Here is a 21,735-nt window from a genome sequence, read left to right on the forward strand (position 1 = left end):
CTTCTTGTCTTTCGAGTAATTACTTCTATTCTCTTGTTTTTCTCGTCTATCTTATCAGAGCCACCTCCCTGACTAGATACTTCGTTGATCTGCTCTTTTGATTTCTTCACCAGTTTGAATTTCAAATTGTCTTCAGGCCAAATATCTCCTTTCCTCAGGATTTTCTTCTTTGGCACGTTTTCGTTACATTCAGCTTTCCAAGCTCTTTTTCTGAATTTTCTTATTTCAGATTCTTCATCACTTACATCAGTGTCTGTATCTGAGACTTCAAATCGGTACCTAGGAACTTCTTTACTCGGCAGCTTCACTCTATTAGGAACATCACAGCTGGTACTTTGTAATTCTTCCTCTTCTTCAGGAATTACCTTTAGCTTCCCAGTTTCAGGTTTCTTGCTCCTGCACACAGAGTTACTTCTTTGCTTTTCAATACTCTCCTGGTTTAGATTTTCGTCTTGCTTAGAATTTTCTGTTCCTGAATCTCCTTTCTCTTCTTGAGATTCTTTCTCTAGCAGATCTTCATCAACACCTTGATCTCCAGTTTCGATACCCAGATCTTATTCATTCAAGTTCTGATTCTCATCTAGATTCTCCAGATGTTGATTTTCTTGCTGATCTTCAGACTCAAGATCTTCAGGATCTCCTTCTGAATCTGAATCAGTTGTCTCACTATCTTCATCAAGATTTTCAGGAGGTGGTACACGAATAGTATGGCTCGCATGCACCCACCTTTTCGGCCCTTTGCACTTGACTGCGTTTGTCGTGACCAAAATGACTTGTCTTGCTCTTTGCCACCTTGGTACTAAACAATTTCTTCTTCGGTGAACTTTAGTCCTCACCCAGTCTCCAGGCAACAAGTCATGAGCTTGTTCTTTCTCCTTTGTAATTACATCTGTTCCCACCTGATGAAACACAGAATTGACTACATCAGAAAGATTCTGACAGTATTCAATGATTGCACTATCATTAATACTCAATAGTTTGCTAACTGGAACAAATGCTTGCCTCATTACTCTACCCATTACAATGTCATGGGAACTAAGGCCTGTCTTTTTCTCTGGAGTGCTTCTTAATGACATCAGAACAAGTGGAAGAGGATCTGTCCACTTCACTCCTGTGGCTAGACACATTTTTGAAATTCTGTTCTTGATAGTTCCATTTATTTGTTCAACAACACCTGATGCTTCTGGTCTGTATGCACAATGCAGCTTTTGCTCAATATTTAAAGCTTCACAAATCAATTTCATCAATCTGTTTTCAAAATGGGTTCCGCAATCACTTTCAATAGTCACTGGAAATCCGTACCTAGGTATGATCTCCCTCAAAAGCAATTTTGCCACAGTGACTGAGTCATTGTGATGAGTTGGGAAAGCTTCCACCCATCTTGAAAACAGACAAACAAACACAAGCACATATTTCAGCCTGTTGTGCAACGGCATTTCAATGAAATCCATCTGTAATCTGGTAAAAGGACCACCCTCCCGTCCTATGGTTCCCATGCTTACGACAGTTTTCCAATTTGGATTCATCTGTTGACAGGCCAAACATCTTTGGCAAAGTGACTCTGCAAGGATTATAAATTTTGGACTGAACCATGTTTCTCTGAATAGTCTAATCATTGAATCTCTTCCTAAAGGCCCTGGACCATGGTACATCCGTGCCATGTCAGCAATCATGCAGTTTGGCATTACAGGCCTTCCATCTTTGTAAACCCAAACTCCATCTTCCTCTCGCTGTCTGCATTCTATTTTTAACCATGTGTTTTTCTCTTCCTCATCTGCCTCATCTTGTAATTCTTTCACCTCCTGCCATGTTTCAACTACAGAAATTAGCATGAGAGAATTCAACGTGTGACTTTTGTCTTTTTCCCGATTGATTGAATAATTGTTCTTTGCGCAGTACCTTGCGATTTTGTCTGCATAGGCGTTGCCTTTAGTGATGTAATCTTCTCCCTTCCTGTGAGCCGCACACTTGACAACAGCAATTTGCTCTGGTAACTGAATGCCATCGATCAATCTCTTGATCAATTTTGCATTTCTGATTGGCGTACCAGCAGAGGTTAAATAACCTCTTTGTGACCATAGCTGTCCATAGTCATGTACTACGCCATATCCATACTGACTATCAGTCACTATGGTTACCTTTTTGCCAGCTGCTTTTTCACAAGCCCGAATTAAACCAATTAGCTCTGCAATTTGAGCAGAACGAATTCCATCAAGAGGTGAACCTTCAACAACATCTGAAACGGTACACACTGAATATGCTGCTCTCAGGATTCCCTCATCAGTTCTCAAACAAGAACCATCAACAAAGAGAACCAAATCTGATTCAGGTAAAGGAACATCCTTTATGTCCTGACGTGGTTTTGTACAGTAAGCTACAACATCCAGGCATTCATGATCAATGTCATTTTCATTATTTACCTTAGTAACGACTCCATCTGGCAGTAGTGTGGAAGGATTTAGGTTCACGCACCTTGCAATAGAAACATTATCTGATCCCAGAATTGTTTTTTCATATTTTGTTAATCTGCTACTTGTCAAATGTTGAGTTTTACTTCTGGTCAGAAGAATTTCAACTGAGTGAGGTACATATACTTTTACAGGAAATCCCATAATGATACCCTCACTTTGTTCAAGACTTACACTTGTTGCAGCCACTGCTTTTAAGCAACCTGGCAAAGCTTTTGCATGAGGATCCAAAACAGCTGAGAAATATGCAATTGGCTTTCTCATTTTTCCATGTCTCTGTATCAAAACAGACAATGCACATCCTTCCCTTTCACTGCATACAGTTCAAATTCTTTCTCATAATCTGGCATGCCCAGAGCTGGTGCCTCACATAAGCTCTTTATTAATTGTTCAAAAGCTTCCAGTTCAATTTTTGACAATCTGATTGGATCTTTTATGTCTGCTTTGGTTTGTCTCTGGAGTTGTTTTGCAATTACTGAAAATCCACTAATCCATTGTCGACAGTAACCAACCATTCCCAGAAACATTCTGACCTGTCTTTGAGTTGTCGGAGGCTGAATTGCTCGAATCATTTTAATTCTTTCAATTGTCACTTGTCTTGTTCCCTTTGCAATTCTGTGACCAAGATACTTTACTTCTTGCTTACAAAACTGCAATTTTGCAGGTGACACTTTATGTCCCTCATCTGCCAATCGATTTAAAAGAGTAATGGTATCAGTTACACAATTGTCTCGTGTTTTTGCTGCCACAAGCAAGTCATCAATATACTGAACCAATGTAGAATTACCTGGTAATATCAGATCTTCCAGAGATTTCTTTAATAACTGATTAAAGATAGATGGACTCTCAGTTTACCCTTGTGGGATACGACACCATGCTTGAATACGATTCTGGAACCTAAATGCAAAAATTTGCTGGCTTACTGGATGCAATGGAACTGTAAAGAAAGCGTTACACAGGTCAATGACCGTGTACTATTCTGCGTCATGCGGAATCTGATAAAGAATTACCGCAGGATTTGGAACAATTGGGCAACATGGAACAACAATTTGGTTAATTTTTCTCAGATCCTGAACAATTCTATATGTTCCATTTGGCTTTTTAATACCCATAATCGGTGAATTACATGGGCTGCTCTCAATTTCTTTTAGCACACCTTGACTTATGACCTTTTCAATCACTGGAATGACACCTTCAAATGTCTCAGCTTTCATTTTATATTGAGGAACATTTGGAAAATCTATTCCCTGCTGTACAGTAATTTTTACTGGATCTACATTTTCATAAGACCCATGTCATTCCCAGTCAGATCCCAAATTTCTGGATTAACTGGCTTTTTGAGCTTTTCTGGCAATTCATTTTTATCAAAAACAGGAAACAGTAATGTTTTTTCTTCTTCAACCATTAACATTGTCAGTTTATAAAGCCCATCTTCTTCTGATGTTTGCATTTCAATGCCATCTGGTGAGCAATATATCTTGCAATTCATTTTGCATAATATATCACGACCCAACAGATTCACAGGACTGCTGTCACAAACTAGAAATCTGTGTTTATCTTTGTAATTTCCAATTTCTACTTTAACTGGTTCTGTTAAACTTGTTTTAATTTGCTGATTAGCTACACCTACAACTTGGATGGTCTCACCAGAGAGAGGAAGGTTTTCTATTTCTGCTGATCTGACAGTAGAACGGGTAGCACCTGTGTCCACAAGACAAGTGATATCTTTATCATTCACTTTACCATTTACAAATGGACCAGACTGATCTACCTCAAGAGTGGATCCAAGCACACACTCTTCTTCCTCTTTCAGGCACGGTCATGAGTAATCATCAGATGAGTCACTTCCTTCTCTATCTTTCAGCCAAAATTGAGAAGCATTTGACATGTTAACTCTTGACACATTGTTTACCTGATTACTTCCACAGAAACCTGTTTCAGGTGAAAACCTCTGAGCATTAGCACTATTAGGGAATAGTGCTTGTGGTACCTGACTCTGCTGAATTTAGCTCTGCTGTATCTGGCTCTGCTGAATCTGGCTCTGCTGAATCTGGCTCTGCTGATTTGCTATCTGTGGCTGTAGCTGTCGCTGCTGACTTAACTCGTTTAACTGTTGCTGTAGCTGTTGCTGTTGCTGCTGATTTAACTCACACTGCACCTGTGGATTCAATGAATTATTTTTAAAATTTCTGGGTGGGTTTTTACACTCGCGTTTCCAGTGTCCAATTTCGCCGCAATTAAAGCATGGGAGCTTTTGTTTTAGCTCTTCAACATTTACATTAAATTTAGGCTTGTTATTATTATTAAAATTATTCTTGAATTTGCCTGGACTCTGCTGCATAGAGGCTAACTGCTGTTGCTGTTGCTCTGCTACCTTCACTTGTGCCCACATCGCCTTCTCCTTGAGATTTTTCTGCTTTGCATCTAACTCATCACTACAATATTTTGCCTTTCTCAGGATGTCATCAACTGAAAGTGATTGCCAGCACACAATTCCATTTCTAATCATATCACCGATTTCAGGTCTCAGGCCATAAACAAATCTGAAAATAAAGTGGCTCATGTCCTTTTCACTTAATTTTTCATAGCCACTGTACTGTTTGAAGACTAACAGTAACGTTTCATAGAATGAATGTACTGATTCTTTTGGTTCCTGTTTTGTTCTGTCAATTTTAACCCAGTCCACTTCTTTCGGGGGAATTTTCCCTTTCAGCCAATAGATTACTTTATTATATAGATCCATAACATCTTTTGACGGGGCACCTGTAATTGTATCTCGGGCAGGTTCTTCTTTTGGCCAATCCACAGAAATGTTGCATTCTCTCCAAAGATCTGATGGGACAACAATGTCAAAGAATCCATCCAGATCAATCCACAGAACTTTTGACACTTTTATAAATCTGTCTACTTGCCGATACCATTCAACTGGCTTCTCTCTCAAATGAGGGAAATCATTGGTAAACAGCAGAATATCCTGTCTGGACCAAGGAACATGCACATACCCTCCTCCTGCTATTTCCCTCATTGGAAATTCAGAAACGACTTCATTTCTTAATCCTTTGTCCTGTTCTTTATTCTTTGAACATTTTATTCTCCATTTACCTAATTCACCTAGTTTTCTGAGAAAACTTATTAATTCTTTTATATGGGCCATTCTTCCAGCAGCATTGAGATTATCAATATCCCTTTCAGAAAAATCCACTCTGTAGTGTTTCTGCAAATGTTTTTGTTTGCTCAAATCAATTTCTAATTCAGCAGCCATTTCTTCCAGTTGTTCATACCTGTTTTTCGTTTTCCACTGAATACTCTTGCAAATAAAAAGAAGTTCATCATCCTGATACAATTTCAAATTGTCAGTACCAATTGTGCCAATAATTAATTCTTCCAAATCAGCTTTTAATTTTGCAACATCAAGCTTTTTATAATCAGGAGCTTCTGGAGACAATGCATTATGTGTTAAATCTATTCTAATTAGGCTTCTCTCTAACGGTCCTGGATCTGATTCTGCAACAGATGGTGTTTGAGAACCTGACAAACTCCCATTTAAAGTTAAATTTGGCATCATAGATTTTTCTCTATGAATCTCTGAAAGTTCTGAATAAAATCTTTCGGCCACTTTTTGAATTTCTGTATTCAATGGAACTGTCAAAGTAGAATGTCTATTTTCTCCTTGATCAAAAACTGGTACAACAGGACCAATAGTTACTGGTACAGTCACTGCTTCCATGCTTTTTGTCAATTGTTGAATTAAATCTTCCTTCGCTTTATTATAACTAGAAATTTCTGGCATATCAGCATGCATTCTTTCCTGATTTCTCACAAAATTATTTTCCTGTTGAGAAAATCTATTTTCTCTAGGAGTACTACAATTATTTATTGACCCTACTCTTTCAGGTAATTTTAAAAATCTGGGAGAACCTTCCTCAGCTTCTCAAGGAGGTGCACTTGGAGAAGTTCCTGTAGGAACTCTCGGGGTAGATTGAGAATCTGCTTGATAAGGTGGCGGTTTGCGTTTAGTAGCATAAATGTCTTCTAAAACTGCATCATCTAATTCCTCATCAAGTCTCTTTTCAGCTTTCTTTTCTTTTAGATCCTCAGTAATCATTATTCTCACTGGGTACAGACCATCATACATGTCTGCCTTTCTCCAGCGTCTCACCTTGTGATCATGTGTTTCTCTGTTTAGAATTTGCTTAGAATATCTAGGTGCTGAGCATTTACTTTCGCGTTCAAGTTCCATCATCTCAACTTCCCATTCAACCAATGCCTCAAATTGTGTAGGTCTAGGCTTCGGCACAAGATCCATCTTTTTTTTCCCTCAGGTTCCTCAAAACTTTCATATTAAATGGCCCATCCTCCGGCCATGCTAATACGCCATCTTTTTGTGTATAATGCATCCAATTTTCAAACCAAATTACAGTATGATAACCATATTCGCCTTCCATATAGGCTGCGGGTGTTTTGTACTTATGAAGTAATTTACCACCACGCGTTTCAATTTTCTTGTCAGGTTTTTTTTCAAAACCGTATTTATTGAGAGTTCAAGCAAGATTCGGAACAGCCCTCCACAGTCAGGAGGAGACTGTCAATAGTATACACATAAAAGGCATGGCAGTGAACCCAAAGTTTTAGAAAAACAAGCCCCAAACCCCTCCCCTCCCACCCAACCCCAAAAACGCCCTCCACCACCCCTTCCAACTACCCACCCCTTATCCCACCCTAACCCAGTGCACGTGATCAATGTTCAGCAGCATGAAATGGAAAGCAAATGTTGCGCAGGCCAACAACCTAAGGTACCGGATCGACATCAGGGGGCAGGCCCCTGTAGTCCGCCCACCGTTTCCAGATTTTGTAATGTTTCCAGGGACACCCCCTGGCTTCAAAAACAGGTAGTTCCAGGCCCATGAGAAAGTCCAATCCCGCCTTCCATGCACCAAGCGGGGGGGCACGTTCACTCTTCCAGGCCTGGGCTAGATCTCGCTTGGCCACCACCAGACCCAACAGCAGCAAATGTCGTTTGTAGATGTTACCCCCAACGTTTTCCAAGACATGAAGGAGACCCAGCCTAGGGGTACGGGGAAGGTCCCACCCCAACACTTCCGACAGGCAGTCCCAAACCCCCACCCAGAATCTAGTCAGTCTCCCACAGGACCATACGGTGTGGAAGAGCATCCCCCTTTCGATACCGCACCTCAGACACTCCGGAGCGGCTATAAGGCCCGCTCGCCACAGTCGTTCTCTAGTATAATATGCCCTGTGAAGGTATTTGAATTGGATGAATCTGAGACGGACTGCTATAGCAGCGCCACGGGGGGATTCAAGGGCCTCACGCCAGTCATCATCATCCAAAGGGCCAATATCATTCTCCCAGGAGGCCTTCAATGTCGAGAGAGAAGGGGAGCAGTGTGTAACCAGGGAACGGTAGATCTGAGAGACCTTCTTGTCGCCCAGGTCGCCCATGAACAGTTTGGCCTCGATGGGACTAAAGTCGGGGAGTTGCTCTAAGCCCACCAGGCTAGGGCCGAGGGCATGGCGGAACTGGAGGTACCGAAAGAATTGGGACTTAGGCATATTAAATTCAGAGCTAAGGTCATGAAAGGACTTAAGCGTAGTTCCAGTGAGAACGTGACCAAGAGACGAGATCCCGATCGCGTCCCAGCCGCCAAACCCTGACAGGGAAGCCAGCGCCGGAAGCAAGCCATTATGCCACAACGGTGTCTCGGCCGTCAGCCTGCCCCACCACCCCACACGGTGCAAAGCCTGCCGCCAGACTCCAAAGACCACCTGAGTGACCTTTGGCAACATCCTCCTCCGCCTGGCCGAGTACAACAACGTGTGGAGTGTGGCACCTCCCATCAACAAATGCTCCAGAGCATAGGCCGGATCACTACGGTCCCCATACCACCACTCGTTGAGCACTAGGAGGTGGGAGGCCTGGTAATAAGACAATAGATCCGCGGACGCCAAGCCGCCACAGTACGTAGAGAGAAAGCATGTGCGGAGCGCCACCCTAGAGGCACCCCCGGCCCACAGAAACCTACCTAGCACCGAGTTGACACTACGGAACCATTGCGGGTCGATTTTATGTGGATGATTCTGCAGTTGGTAGAGGAGCCGAGGCAGGGCTACCATTTTGAAAATGGCCGACCGGCCATAGATATTAAGGGGCATACGCGTCCAGGTCTTGACGTCCATCTGGACCCTGTCCCAAACTGGCTGAACGTTCCGATCCCACGCCACCGTGGCCGAGGCCGAGAGGAAAACGCCCAAGTATTTCACGCCATCGACCGCCACCTGAAGGGACGCAGCCCACGGACAGCACACCGGGTCACTCCCCAACACCCACAGGGTTGACTTGCGTGGATTAAGATAGAGCCCCGACGCCTGACCAAACTCCCGCATTATCTCAAGAATGCGAGGGCCCGTACGATGTAGATCGATCATAAAGAAAAGCACGTCATCTGCATACAAGGCTATGCGGTCCGAGTGGCCCGTGCCCCACACAAAGCCCCGATAAAGCGCGTCCTGGCGCACCCGGGCGGCCATAGGCTCCATAGCTAGCGCGAAGAGGTACGGGGAGAGGGGACACCCCTGACGAGTGCCCCTGGTCACAGGAAACCGCATGGAGATCGCCCCGGAAACACGCACCGAGGCGGTAACATCCGTATAGAGCAATTTTACATAAGAGACGAAAACTGGACCCAGATTCAGTAGCGGCAGAAGGGCAAAGAGATAGGTCCAGCTGACCGAGTCAAAAGCACTATCGATGTCTGCCAGCAACAGTGCCGCCTGATCCCCGGTCGTCCCGATCGCGTCTATCGCGGCCTGTGCCCGCCGAATGTTGTGTCGCGTCGCCCGGTGCGGCATAAAGCCCGCCTGATCTGGGTGGACCAGGGCCGAGATATGCGGAAGCAAGCGGTTCGCGAGCGCTTTGGCCAGGAGCTTAGCTTCAAAATTAATGAGGGATATAGGGCGGTACGACTCATGGCGTTCAGGAAACCTGCCCGGCTTTTGGAAGACCACAATTTCGGCATGACGCCAGTCCGGGGGGAGACTGCCACGCTCCCGCGCCAGTTCCAGCGCCCGCCTGTAATGTGGCCCGAGCTGCAGGTGAAATTTCCGATAGAATTCGCTGGGGAACCCGCTCGGCCCCGGTGCTTTACCTACATTCAGTTGGCCCAGTGCGTCGCCCAATTCCTCCGCCGTCAGGGGGAGATCCAGAGCGTCACGCACGTCGTCTGTGACCGCATGAGGGTGGACCGCCGCGAGGTATTCCTCGATGCCATCAGAGGAAACACCCTCTCGAGAGGCGTACTGACGCTCATAATAGCGTGCAAAGCTTGCCGCAAGGATCGTGGGGTTCGTTATCGCCACCCCCGCGTCGTCAACAAGCCCTGGCAAAGTGATTGGTTGTAGATTTTGCTGACAAAGCCTGTGGAGCATGGTGCAAGATTTGTCACCCCACTGGTACACCCTGCTACGCGTAGCCAACCACGCCTGGCGAGCCTCATCTAATAAGACCGAGGAGTAAGATTGTTGCGCCTGTAGGAGCAGCCGCAGTGTCCCATCATCGGCCGCCTCCCTGTGTCGTGCCTCCAGCACCTCCACCTGTACCGCCGCGGTCACAATACCCTCCTGCGGAGTCCGGTGAGCAGAAGCGCACCAGGCTATATCAACACTCCTCAAGGCGGGCTTCATAGCCTCCCATACCGTCACCGCGTCCATCCCCACCGTAAGGTTGTCCTGCCAGTAGCGGGCAATCGCACTGCGCAGATGCTGGGAGTAATCCGGTCGCTGCAGGTGCCATGTAGACATCCGCCACCGGAACGGCTGGCGCGCCTTAGAGAGATCAATGTGAACCGCCACTGGGGAGTGGTCAGACAGCCCGCGAGGCCGGATCGCCGCCCCCTTTACCCTGTCAAGGAAGGCCCCCGGTACAAACACACAATCGAGGCGTGAGAGAGAGCCATGCACAGCAGAAACATACGTGAATTCCCGCCTCTCCGCATGCAGATGCCTCCAAACATCCACCCATCCAAGACCATCAATCATGGCATTCAGCCGTGTAGGGGAGGTTACAGCCGCGACCCCTCGTCCCCTCTGCCTGTCTAAAGTCATGTCCATTACATCATTCCAGTCGCCTCCAATCACAGCCAAGGAACGGGGAAGCTCGGTCCACAAGGCGAACAGTCGCTCCGCAAGGGCCCACTGCAGCGGGGGAGGGGCATACACACTACCAAATACTACAGGCTCCACACCAATCTTCCCCTGCACAAACACAAACCGACCCTGAGGATCGAGCCATTGACGCTCATGAGTATAGGCCAACCGTCTGTGGACAAGAATGGCCACCCCCCTCGAACCCCTAGTGAACCCGGCATGAAACACCTGGTGAAAACCAAACCTCTGCAGACTCAGTGCCTTAGTGCCCATCATGTGTGTTTCTTGGAGAAAGAGCACATCTGCCAAGTCCCTCTTCGCCCAGCGAAGCACAGCCCCCCGCTTGATCTTGTCCAGGAGCCCCCGAACATTCCAGCTCAGTATACGCATGGAGGTGCCCGGAGACACGAGCCGTGGAGCATCAGCCATTGTCACGATGAGCCAGTTCTTGCGACCCCCGGTACCCGACCCAGGCCCCCAACACCCCAGTTGCCAACATCGTAAGAAGCACGTGCACCCCACATAACACAACCCTGAACCCCACTACCCCTCTCAACCCGGCCCCACCCCTATACCCCAATGAACGAAGAAGTAGAACCCCCAACTGCCCACCACCCCCCCCAATACCTCAAAGAACACTGAAGTACCTGTCGCGGCATGGGCGACCCCGGGCCCAAAACAGAGCGCCCAAAGCCCACCATGCCAATGGATCCCAATCCCCCCACAAAACCAAAGCTCCCCCTTCCCCCTTAAACTCGCCCAACCACTGAGGCGGTAGGAGGCCCCCCCAAATAGTGCCCCGAACCCCAGCCCTACAAGTATCTGGCCACGGAAAAGGCGCAGCCGCTACCCAACAGCCCACTGAGGACCCATAGTTCCATTAAAACGGGAGTTCATACTACACCAGCACAAGTCCGCTCCACCACCAAGGTCCGGCCCATCATAGAGTACATCCACAGGCCAAATGCAGCTGACAGACGCCAAGGGTATAGTACAATCAGGATTCTTTGCCAAAGTGGTCCGTGTCTGGCTGTGAATCCCCCAGGAGGGGGTCCCGGGACAGGGACCTCCGTCGTGAGCGGGATTTCCGATGGCGTTTCCCTTTACCGGCAGGGTCGTCTCTCTCCTGGGATGAACTCCGTGTGTGTCCAGATCCCAGCCCCGGTTGGGCGTGAGATCGAATCCGGACCGTCTCATCCGTCCATCTGAAGACGTCCTCCGGGGAGTCGAAGAAGTGGGTCTTGGAATTGAAGATGACTCGGAGGCGAGCCGGATACAGCAGCGAGTATTGAATCTTGAGGCCGCGCAGCTTGGCCTTTGCCGCCATGAAGGAATGACGCTGCTGCTGGACCAGCTTCGTGTAGTCCGGGAAAATCATTATTTTATGGTTGTCAAATAGCAGCGTCTCCTTGAGCCGTGCTTCCCGGAGGATGACATCCCTATCGTGAAAGTTCAGGATTTTGGCAATGATCGCCCGGGGCCGTTCCCCCGCAGGCGGTTTCTGTGTCAGGGCTCTATGTGCGCGCTCCACTACAAAGCAGCGCGACAAAGTGTCCGGGGGGAGCCAGCTCTCCAGCCACTGAGCCAGGAATGCGTCCATAGGTCCCTTCTCGCAATCCTCCGGAAAGCCAACAAAGCGCAGGTTATTGCGTCGCGCCCGTCCTTCTGCGTCCTCCACACGAAGCGCAAGGCTCTTCTGGGTCCGTTCCATTTCAGCCACCTTCTTCTTGAGGGTACCGAGGTCCCCCTCCACCTCTGTGACCCTGGTCTCGGTCTCCGTGATGCGGGCGACCGCGTTGCGGAGATCCTGGCGGAGCAGCATGACATCGGCACCAACAGCCCCAATCTTCGCATCTAACATGTCCCTGGACTGCGTGATAGCCGCCATCAGAGCCGCATTGTCTGGTCCGGCGCTCTGGCCACCTCTGGCGGTCCCCGCGTCTCCTCCTGGACCAGTGAACTTATCAATGGGCCCCCGTATGTTGGCGCCCGTGCCCCCCCCGGCCTCTGGTCATGGCGCCGGCAGAAGTGGTAGGTCGGCCCACAGCCAGAAAGGGGCTCCAGCCACTCACCAAGAACAGCCCCTATCCTGAGCTGGATCAATGTAGTAAGTTCCAGCTGGGCACTGCGCCACACCCCAAGCGTCACCTCCGCGCCGGGGGCCCACCCGCAAGCACACCAGAGTGTTCACTAGGCTGAAACTGCACCCCGCCGCCACTGATAAGGTACAACGATGTTCCGGGGCCACCGCCGTCTCCAGGAGGCGCCGTCGTCCACGTCGCTGGGTTAGTAGGAATCAAAGGCGCCGCCAAGACACCCGGCCAGCACACTTCGGGGCAGCACCACTCCCTCAGCAGCTCCACGGGCCTCTAGAGTGTCCGAGGGGTCCGCCGCCCCCCCCCCGTGATGTAGCTGCCGCCCACAGGATCCACCAGTGGCAAGATCGCCCGGCGCCCAGGACCAGCAGGCGGGGCAGGCAGAAATCGAGGCTCCGGACACGGCAGGCAGGCCCCGGAGCGGTGGAAACAGGGAAGCGCTAGGTGTCTACAGGCTGTACCACTCGCTAGGCGGGAAGACGAGGCGCCCCCAACAGTTGCGTGAATCCGGGCCCCAGGCCGACCACCTCACCGGTCTTCACACAGGGCCCATCGCAGCAGGGCGTGACTTCCCCCAGATGACGCGGGGGCACCCGGCCCGCCGCCGCACCGTCCTCGGCTGTGTCGCTGGTTCCAGCCGATCCCGGGGCCCATGAGGTCCCCGGCAGCGTCCTCCCTGGATGGCCCCCAGCAGCGCAGTAGAGCGGCACCCAGCAGGAGAGTGTGCCGACCGCACTTCGATCTGCAGCAGAGGTGCTCCCCCTGAGCCCCTCGGGTCCGCCGAGGGTCCAGCCCCCCGAGGCCCAGCGCCGGCAGCCGGGGTCACACAGGAATCGAGGCCCCGGCGTCACACGCGGCTGGCAGGCCCGGCGGGCGTCCTTGCAGACCACAGCCCCGGCCGACGATCGGAGATCCCGGGAACAGCACCGGAGGGTAGCCCGCAGCTCCAGCAGCCTCCACCACCGTGATAGAGGCAAGTGTGGGTTCGGGAGAGGATAAATGTACAGGATAAGGGATCGGGCCGGCGGGAGCTCTACAGAGCCACGTCCGCCAACGTCGCCCTCCAAGCCACGCCCCTTTTCTTGTCAGGTTTAAACAAATTTTTCACTTTCTGAAACCATGAAGGCTTCTTTTTCTCGTAATCATTCCAATAACTCATGTTTAAAATCAAAATTGTTTATTCCGTAAGCTTCGAAATGTTCTCTTGGTGTTTCGCTATTCCAGCCAATCCGTGCGCGAAAGACACCAACAAGCCAATCAGGTTAAGTCACGTCACCACTTTGCTCAACCAATAGAAATACAGTATTCAGAACTGACCAATCTGGTACCAGCTCGTCACTGTCACGTGAACCAATCAGTGCGCTTTCTGTGACGTATGTTAGCCAATCACAGCGCAAACCGAAATGAAGTACACTGCCGCTGCAGCTTCTCTGCGTGTTACTCCGTAAACTCACCCCTCCTTTACAAAAACATTTCCAGCGCCATTTTAAACAATGCTTTCCTATGAATTTAAATTAGTAACCACAAATAAACAAATCACCTGTCTGTTTCGCTAACAAAGTGATAGTTTTACAAACATTCAGAACTCTCTCCGCATAAAATAGACGACGCTATTTCTATACGATCATTCACGCATTTATACGGAAACCCTAATCATACACACACGAAATCTTGGCAGGACTTAAACCAACCACAGAAAGCGTCAAACGTTAATAAGAATAGACAACGCTATCTCACCCTTCTCTCAAGCTTGGATAAATCCTACTACACTTTTCACAAAAAGTTTTAAAACGGGCTCACCAGGTCCCTATGCTTAATGCTACGATTTCATAGACAATCCTCACTATACATTTATCCAGTCAATCTAAGGTCCCTAAACTTGTGTTGTACGTCCACAACACGTGATATATTCTATACCACAATTTTGAAACAGCACAAATGCACTGTGTAACTCTTCTAGTCACACTACCCTTTGCCGGCAAATAACCAGGAATTTTTCACACTGCTGAAAAAAATCCTTTCAACTACATACAACAAGTGAACAAACCTACCAACATATTTTAGACATGTATCCTATGTAATTTACATGTAACATGTATGTTACCATAGCAACCGGAATCTGCTACCAAAAGAATTGATCCAGCGTCACTATAGAAATTCTGTCACTCATGCGTCACCATTCACTACCTGATACTCACCACACTAATCAAAACCAAGGCCCATACTACTTATGACAGAATATTATGAAGCTGAATCATGTGGCCTAATTATTCACACTATGAAACTCATATTTACAGTATTTACAACTGCAGTATAACATTTATATTCATAGATAGACAAAGAAACATTTAATTAGACCACTGAGGCCAATGAGATCAGCTAATGGTAACGACTAAATAATCAAGACCAGCTTGACGTTTTAAGTCTTTTATTTTTAAAAGTTTCAAAGTTTCATAATCTTTATTAGCTTATTTATTAATCTCAAACATTTTAATTAAATCAGTTTTAATCATTTGATTATTGGCTCAAAAGGTTTGGCACTTCAACATTGCACAGATATAACGAATCAAAGAAAACATCAACACTAAACCCTAAGTTAAGCTTTCTGTCCTGTAAAGAAATAACATTTATTAATAAGCCTTATGTGTCCAAAGGAAAACGGACAGCACTCCGCCCTCAGGAAACAGTCAGCCCCGCTCCCCTCAAAGGGCTTAACTTTTATACCTTTCTGACTCACTAATCTAACTAAATGTTATATTTTAGTAAAATGCAGCAACCTAATTGGTTGTCAACCATCAGACCACCGAGAGGCCAACGCATCAGTCTCTGTGACATCATTATGTCATTGTCCATTGACAGAAGCAACACTGACTTCCCAGAGTCGCAACATTTAACCAAATGTTCTTGTATATTTCCTCCAGGATATTAGCCAGGCTGCCTTTACACGCTTCCTTGGCCTTGACGCTTTTGCTTTCGAAGCTAGATGCACAGATCGTCCATTGTTTGAGCTTCTGCACGTTTCCGTGGATGTTTTTCAATGACAACACCGACACTGCCGTGCTCAGCTCCATTTTGTCAGGCCAACCAACTTTTCATTAGAACTAGGCCTCAAACCTTTCACTCGAGCTAGTATTTAAACAAACACAAAAGAATGAATTATTCAGGTAAAATAAACCCTTCTGTTACCCACCCTTCATTGCTAATATTTAACCTATTAATATATGTCACCTAGCAGAAGCACACAAATAAAACAGCACATTTAATATCTACCATTCTTCTTAAAGTCCAGCCGGATTCTTTATATATCTGAAAGAGTAAAAAGAAAGACGAACAGAACATATATAAACAGTCACAACATAGACAAACACATAAGCACACATAATATAAGCACATGCCATAAAATGATCAGGTGCATTAATGATGACAAGGACAATAGGACAAACAAAACAATATTAATTACACGTGTTACAAAACAAACTCGCAAATGCAACATGAGCACATAAATGTAAGTCCCGCGTGTTTGTGAATGTAATTTTAGTCTAGTTAGATTAATAATAATACAAAGTCATGCAACAATTCATTAATAAATTAGTTCTTGTTACAGAGAATTAACTTCACGAACCAGAATAAAATGAATTCTGAATCTCGCTCCATCACAATAAAACACCTGACACAATAAGGTAAGATTATAGTATGGAGCAACTGCGCTGTGGAATGAGTTATATTGAAGGCATACACCATACTTTAACCTCTCTTTGGATCATGTCCCTTGCTTTTTGTCCTATTATAGTAGCCTTGATCCAGAGTTTTCTGGGTCCACTTGCTTACCATTGGCCCTGTGATAGACCTTTTAATCCACCTGAGAGGTGATGAGAGTTAGCATTTACATCAATTCAAAATTCAATTAACACTGCAACCCATTTGGCTACACATTGAGGACCAGGAATCAGTAGCTTTAATTAAGAAGATATATTAAAAATTAATAATACATTTCAAATGCACTACCCGCAACACCATGCTGTAAAGATACAAAAAATTCTATTGGGATTTCCAGATGCCTGAAGAAATTAAGGAGAATTAGTATTAAACAAGCAAGCGATTCTGTAACAGCAATGCAGAAAAGTAGCATTAAAATCTGGTGCTCAGAGAATAATCTAAGGCTTTCTCTCCTATTCATTGGTAATATAGAATTTCAAAATCCAGAGGATGATTTGAGAAAATAAACCCTAGCAAATTAGGGAAGGTCCATTGATAGAGCGCGCAGGTCACCCGACTATAATTTTATCATACTCACCTGGGCCCATAATCAATGCCTCATTTACTTAATCAGGTAACCTTCGCTCTACTAACAAATATTTTTTTACCTACTAGGTCCTATACCATTGATTTACCAATCCTTGTCGCTGGTACCTGTAACCTATTGGATCAGGGAGTTGGTTTAAAAATAGTTCAATAAGCAATAGCATTTGCACTCATATAATAAGCACAGACTCGGGAAGTTTTAAACTCTTTATCTAAATTTCACAAATGGTCATGATCCAGAGATTAAACACCAAAAGACTCCCAATGATGAAAATCAGAATTAATGTACAACTATGCAAAAGATATATTATACTAATCATTTAACAATAAAGGAAGGAAAGAAAAGGGAACATGCTATATAATCACACGATTTTTACGTGTTAAATTTAAAAGGAACGTAAGAAAAAGAACACGCTATGTAAATCAATTTTATCATTCAACTATAGGGAAGGTAAGAAAATGCAACACACTATTAAATCGAAATGAATTGATCATTTACTAATAGGATGGGTAAGGAAAAAAAGGAACATACTATTCAAGAATTTTAACCATAGGGTGGGGAAGAAAAGGAACATATATATATATATATATATATATATATATATATATATATAATCAAAACTTTCACATATAGGGAGGGTAAAGAGAAGGAACAAGATATATGATGACAAACCCACACAGATTTATATTTACCTAAAATGGTGTGAAGACCAACCCTGGCCACGGGGCAGTTGAAAGACAGGAACCCCAAAAGTTGCAGTTGCCAGTAGGCCAGCAGGTGCAGATCAGAATTAGGACAGGGAAACCTGATTTGGATCAGGACAGGACCACCAAAGGTTTAGACCAGCACCCGCAGTTCAAGTTGCAACACCTGCTGTGAGAAGTTGGCCTGATATATGATGTTTCCAATTCTGGAACCACCTTGTATCAGTCCAAACAATCCCTTATGGTGTCTGGTTGTAAGTCAACCTTATTAGACAAGCTATCCTAGTGGTAGCATGGACTAAGCAGCCTTAAAGGCTAAACTCAAGAGGTCGTGTTAAGCGAGCTGTTTTACCAATCACAATCCTGTAATATCAAATGAAAGGACACCACACAAGTATATATTATAAAAATATATGTGTTTATTTCTAAAATAATCCCCAGTACTCTTTATGAGCAAAGGGGCACAAGCGTTAAATCAAAAGCACAGTATAACATATGAAAGTTGCACAATTATGGATGAGGGCGGGTGGCCACTCAAACCATACATTAAGAAAGTGGTATAAGAGATACCAATCGAACAGTGGTTAGGCCTAGGGCCTAGGGAATCGCTGGGAGCAGTCGGGACAAGCAATACTGAAGTCTGGAAATGCCCGCGGGATTCGGGTGCAGCGCTTAAAGCACACGCATGCACCAATGCAAAGTCAATGGTGCGTAAATGTTACACAAATAGAGTTTAAGGATACTTCCGCAGAACCTAGAAGGACAAAACATTAGACACAGACCCTAGAGGTGTGTACCAGTGTGGGAACACCGACGTTGCTGAGTTACCTCACCCACAGGAAGCGGGTGCATAGGGTCGAAGTGGCATCGGGTTTCGTCACACAGGTTGTTGGTGCTTGAAGCTGAAGATGCTGCAGGCGATGTGAAGGAGAAGTGTCCGGTGTGATCCAAGGGTGGATCAGAGTCGTAAAGTACCTGAAAGCAGAGGGGACAGAGTCTGGCTCACTCAGCAGTGACCAGGGTGGAACCAGGACGGAACCAGGCAGTGTCGGGCGCAATCAGGTGGTTGTCGAGGAGCTTCTCTCCACTGCCACGTGGGCTCTGGGGCATCTGCGACGTCCAGGAGCGGGTCACGAGCTGTCCCACGCAGGCTCTCACCGTCCGCGCTGTCGGCTTCAAGATCAGAGCAAACAACACTTGGCAAAAGCAATCCACGTGGGATTGGAAGATTGCTTCTCACTCAGACTAGAAGGGTCAGAGCGGGTGCTCCTTTTCAGAGGAGCGGATGCAAGTCTAAAGCAGCCAGAATCACAAGTCGTATTTTGGTTTTCGTTGGCACAGGGGCCACAAGCCAGCTGGCAAGTGACCGGGCCAACGCTTTGAGCCAAAGAAAGCAGAAGGGTCCCACGCAGCACTCGTCGAGTGTGGAGGGGTGAGCTTCGGTGCAAAAGTGGCTCAGGGCTGGGGCTTCTCAAACCCCGGTGTACAGCTTCAAGGGACACTCGTGGGCTGCACGGTCAGCGTCTCATGATCTTTTCAAGATGGCGTGCCCCATGCTTCGGGTCACCTCCACGGGTCTCAGCTCTGCAGGGACTATGGATCGGGCTGTAAGAAGGTGGGCAAGCTTGATCTCGTTGATCTCTGTTACTCGAGTTCTGGCGGGAACTGCAACAAAGCAGACGTCGAGGTGCTGGATGGTGCCTGTTTGCACAGGGTGGTCACTCCTTGACCACAAGGGAGATTCTTCAGTCTTCTACGTCGAGTAGGATGTCGAAGGGTCCAGAGTTTCATTTCAAATGTTTCATCAGGATAATCTGAGTGCGTTGGCACTGCTCCCATTCTTATACCAATCTATGGGGCTGGATTACCTGCTAGGTCCCCTCCTAAGGGTGGGACCCAGGAAGGGGGTGGATACACCCCTTTCTCTTTGATCCAGGCCACGCTGGGACTGGGGCTGGTCTGCCCCAGAACCGGTTTGGCCGGATTATGCAAGGGGAAGCCTTGTGCTCCCCAGGCAGTGTCTGGTTTCTTTCAAATCTCCCTGCTACAATCCACTATCTCCTGTCTGGGGTGGTGTAACACCTCCCTGCAACAGGAAAGCCTTTGTCCAGGCCTCCTCTGCTGAGTTTCGGTCAGCAGCAGGAGGTCAGACTCGTGTCTGTGACAGAAGCATCCATTTTGTGGATCTGAGGCTCTTTTAAAAATCAACCGCGTTTCAGTAAAGTAACATGTCTTCTCCCTCTGGAGGGGTGGAATGCTATCCCCGTCGACAGGACTGTCGAGGGGATAGTATTCCAAATCGTATGACACCTTACACGTCATGTTTTGATAAAGCCAAACCAAAGTTGCTATATAACCGCGAGGATTATAATGCACTTAATAGTATATGGTATGGCATTATCCCGGAACAGCTTAGGTAGTTGTTCCCGACAGCTGCAGACAGGCTCAGCTCATGCTCGAGCTCCATCTCACATTAAACCACGCACTCTGCCTCCAGGATTGATAAGGCCTTCCATAGGAGTGGCTCACAGGTTTATATGTGTCCAGATATAGGTTTAGATATAGGTATACTATATCTAAGCAAGGGGTGATTACACCCACTTGCCCCAGCTGAGTGATCAGCCAGTTGTGTCAATTTAAGAACCAGCCAGGGGTGGCAAAAGCTATGCTTCAGCCCCTGGTAGGCCTTGGTGGCACCTATGCCCTGAGCACCTATAGTGCATGGTACAGGGGCTGACAAGGAGTCCAGTTCCAATTGGGTTATGTACCTATAGTACATGTATGTGAATTTAGAGAGAGAACAGCAGGCTGGGGGTCTGATTAGCAGGCCCACAGCCTCAGTAAGTCGAAAACCAGTGAAGCAAAAAGCAAAAATTGGGGTGACCATAGGATAGCAGACCCTACTCTCCTACACAACCCCCCCCCCCCCCCAAACGCATAGACATTAAACTTAACCTTAACCAGATAAGTCTTCATGTTCTAAGTGGAAGTACCTGGAGAGACCATCTGCATTACCATGGTCAGTCCCTGGGCGGTGCTCCACTGTAAAGTCCATCCCCTGTAGGGAAATGGACCACCTGAGTAGTTTGGGGTTTTCACCCTTCATCTGATTTAGCCACAAGAGGGGCTTGTGGTCTGTCTGAATTAGGAAGTGAGTTCCAAACAAGTATGGCCTCAACATCTTCAGGGCCCAAACCACAGCAAAGGCCTCCCTCTCAATAGCTGACCAACGTTTCTCCCTGGGGGTCAGCCTTCTGCTAATAAAAGCAATGGGCTGGTCTTGAGCATCTGTATTCAGTTGTGAAAGCACAGCTCCCACCCCCAACTCAGAAGCATCTGTCTGTACAATGAACTGTTTGGAGTAGTCAGGACTCTTCAGGATAGGTGCAGAGCACATGGCCTTCTTCAGGTCATCAAATAACTTTTGACAGCTAACTGTCCACTGAACCTTTTTGGGCATCTTCTTGGATGTCAAGTCATTTAATGGGGTCACAATGGACCCATAGTTCTTTACAAATTTTCTGTAATACCCAGTCAGACCCAAGAAGTCTCTGACTTGTGTCGGGGTAGTTGGAGGAGCCCAGTCCTGTATGGTCTGGATCTTGCTCTCCAATGGTTGAACCTGACTCCCACCTACTAGGTGGCCCAGGTACACAACCTTGCTCTGCCCTATCTGGCACTTAGTAGCCTTGATAGTCAGGCCTCCAGAACCTTCTTCAGGTGGATCAGGTGATCCTCCCAGGTGGAGCTAAAGACAGCAATATCATCTAGATATGCTGCACAAAAGTAATCCAACCCAGCAAGGACTTGATTCACCAACCTTTGGAAGGTGGCAGGTGCATTCTTCAAACCAAAGGGCATTACCACAAACTGATAATGTCCACTAGGGGTAGAGAATGCTGTTTTGGCTTTTGACTCTTCAGCTAACCTGATCTGCCAGTAGCCAGCTGTCAAATCAAATGTGCTCAGAAACTTGGCAGAAGCCAATTTATCAATGAGCTCAT

This window comes from Lissotriton vulgaris, chromosome 6, assembly GCF_964263255.1.
Source record: "Lissotriton vulgaris chromosome 6, aLisVul1.2, whole genome shotgun sequence".
Lineage (NCBI taxonomy): Eukaryota > Metazoa > Chordata > Amphibia > Caudata > Salamandridae > Lissotriton > Lissotriton vulgaris.